The 2,500-nt window shown below is 38.0% G+C and overlaps 1 non-coding gene and 8 pseudogenes across 1 annotated transcript; all 9 read left to right on the top strand.

Annotated features, from left to right (window-relative positions):
• Nucleotides 1-73: 73 nt before the first annotated feature.
• Nucleotides 74-192, top strand: LOC148466914 (5S ribosomal RNA; annotated as a pseudogene).
• Nucleotides 193-543: 351 nt separating this feature from the next.
• On the top strand, nt 544-662 carry LOC148466913 (5S ribosomal RNA; annotated as a pseudogene).
• A 115-nt stretch (nt 663-777) lies between these two features.
• On the top strand, nt 778-896 carry LOC148466912 (5S ribosomal RNA; annotated as a pseudogene).
• A 116-nt stretch (nt 897-1,012) lies between these two features.
• On the top strand, nt 1,013-1,131 carry LOC148466911 (5S ribosomal RNA; annotated as a pseudogene).
• Nucleotides 1,132-1,246: 115 nt separating this feature from the next.
• On the top strand, nt 1,247-1,365 carry LOC148466910 (5S ribosomal RNA; annotated as a pseudogene).
• Nucleotides 1,366-1,481: 116 nt separating this feature from the next.
• LOC148466909 (5S ribosomal RNA) lies at nt 1,482-1,600 on the top strand (annotated as a pseudogene).
• Nucleotides 1,601-1,715: 115 nt separating this feature from the next.
• LOC148466908 (5S ribosomal RNA) lies at nt 1,716-1,834 on the top strand (annotated as a pseudogene).
• A 116-nt stretch (nt 1,835-1,950) lies between these two features.
• LOC148466907 (5S ribosomal RNA) lies at nt 1,951-2,069 on the top strand (annotated as a pseudogene).
• A 115-nt stretch (nt 2,070-2,184) lies between these two features.
• On the top strand, nt 2,185-2,303 carry LOC148466906 (5S ribosomal RNA). The gene has a single exon (XR_015873163.1). It is a non-coding gene; the product is annotated as a 5S ribosomal RNA (ribosomal RNA).
• Nucleotides 2,304-2,500: the final 197 nt, after the last annotated feature.

Genomic DNA, 2,500 nt, shown 5'->3' with positions numbered 1-2,500 from the left:
TGATTTTTTCAACTTATCAATGAATTTACTTGTGTTAAGAAGTAAAAGCGGTCTAAATTTAATGCTTTTGAGCACCTACAGCCAAACCACAGTGGACATTCCCAATCTCGTCTGATCTTGGAAGCTATGCAGTGTTGGGCCTGGTTAGTACTTGGATGGGAGAGCACCTGGGAATACCAGGAGATGTAGGTAATTTTATACTGCCAGAACATTCTTTTCTCTTACATTTTACATTTAATTTTTTCAACTTATCAATTAATTTCCTTGAGTTAAGAAGTAATAGAGGTCTAAAGTTAATACTTCTGAGCACCTACAGCCAATCCACACTGGACATGCCCAATCTCGTCTTATCTTGGTAGCTATGCAGTGTTGGGTAAGGTCAGAACTTGGATGGGAGACCACCTGGGAAAACTAGGTGCAGTAGGTAATTTTATACTGCCATAACATTCTTTTCTATTACATTTTACATTTAATTTTTTCAACTTATCAATGAATTTACTTGAGTTAAGAAGTAATACAGGTCTAAAGTTATTGTTTTTGAGCACCTACAGCCAAACCACACTGGACATGCCCAATCTCGTCTGATCTTGGAAGCTATGCAGTGTTGGGCCTGGTTAGTACTTGGATGGGAGACCACCTGGGAATACCAGGAGATGTAGGTAATTTTATACTGCCAGAACATTCTTTTCTATTACATTTTACATTTGATTTTTTCAACTTATCAATGAATTTACTTGAGTTAAGAAGTAATAGAGGTCTAAATTTAATGTTTTGAGCACCTACAGCCAAACCACACTGGACATGCCCAATCTCGTCTGATCTTGGAAGCTATGCAGTGTTGGGCCTGGTTTGTACTTGGATGGGAGACCACCTTGGAATACCAGGTGCTGTAGGTAATTTTAGACAGCCAAAACATTCTTTTCTATTACATTCTACATTTCATTTTTTCAACTTATCAATGAATTTACTTGAGTTAAGAAGTAAAAGCGGTCTAAATTTAATGCTTTTGAGCACCTACAGCCAAACCACAGTGGACATGCCCAATCTTGTCTGATATTGGAAGCTATGCAGTGTTGGGCCTGGTTAGTACTTGGATGGGAGACCACCTGGGAATACCAGGAGATGTAGGTAATTTTATACTGCCAGAACATTCTTTTCTATTACATTTTACATTTGATTTTTTCAACTTATCAATGAATTTACTTGAGTTAAGAAGTAATAGAGGTCTAAATTTAATGTTTTGAGCACCTACAGCCAAACCACACTGGACATGCCCAATCTCGTCTGATCTTGGAAGCTATGCAGTGTTGGGCCTGGTTTGTACTTGGATGGGAGACCACCTTGGAATACCAGGTGCTGTAGGTAATTTTAGACAGCCAAAACATTCTTTTCTATTACATTCTACATTTCATTTTTTCAACTTATCAATGAATTTACTTGAGTTAAGAAGTAAAAGAGGTCTAAAGTTAATGGTTTTGAGCATCTACAGCCAAACCACACTAGACATGCCCAATCTCGTCTGATCTTGGAAGCTATGCAGTGTTGGGCCTGGTTAGTACTTGGATGGGAGACCACCTGGGAATACTAGGTGCTGTAGGTAATTTTATACTGCCATAACATTCTTTTCTATTACATTTTACATTTCATTTTTCAACTTATCTTTGAATTTACTTGAGTTAAGAAGTAAAAGAGGTCTAAAGTTAATGTTTTTGAGCACCTACAGCCAAACCACACTGGACATGCCCAATCTCGTCTGAACTTGGAAGCTAGGCAGTGTTGGGCCTGGTTAGTACTTGGATGGGAGACCACCTGGGATTACTAGGTGCTGTAGGTAATTTTATACTGCCATAACATTCTTTTCTATTACATTTTAAATTTAATTTTTTCAACTTATCAATGAATTTACTTGAGTTAAGAAGTAATAGAGGTCTAAAGTTAATGTTTTTGAGCACCTACAGCCAAACCACACTGGACATGCCCAATCTCGTCTGATCTTGGAAGCTATGCAGTGTTGGGCCTGGTTAGTACTTGGATGGGAGACCACCTGGGAATACCAGGAGCTGTAGGTAATTTTTTACTGCCATAACATTCTTTTCTATTACATTTTACATTTAATTTTTCAACTTATCATTGAATTTACTTGAGTTAAGAAGTAAAAGAGGTCTAAAGTTAATGTTTTTGAGCACCTACAGCCAAACCACACTGGACATGCCCAATCTCGTCTGATCTTGGAAGCTATGCAGTGTTGGGCCTGGTTAGTACTTGGATGGGAGACCACCTGGGAATACCAGGTGCTGTAGGTAATTTTATACTGCCATAACATTCTTTTCTATTACATTTTACATTTAATTTTTTCAACTTATCAATGAATTTCCTTGAGAAAAGAAGTAATAGAGGTCTAAAGTTAATACTTTTGAGCACCTACAGCCAATCCACACTGGACATGCCCAATCTCGTCTTTTCTTGGTAGCTATGCAGTGTTGTGCCTGGTCAGTTCTTT

Source organism: Taudactylus pleione, unplaced genomic scaffold, assembly GCF_031769625.1.
Source record: "Taudactylus pleione unplaced genomic scaffold, aTauple2 ptg000967l, whole genome shotgun sequence".
In the NCBI taxonomy this organism is placed as follows: domain Eukaryota; kingdom Metazoa; phylum Chordata; class Amphibia; order Anura; family Myobatrachidae; genus Taudactylus; species Taudactylus pleione.
This window is presented reverse-complemented; position numbering and strand designations above follow the sequence as displayed.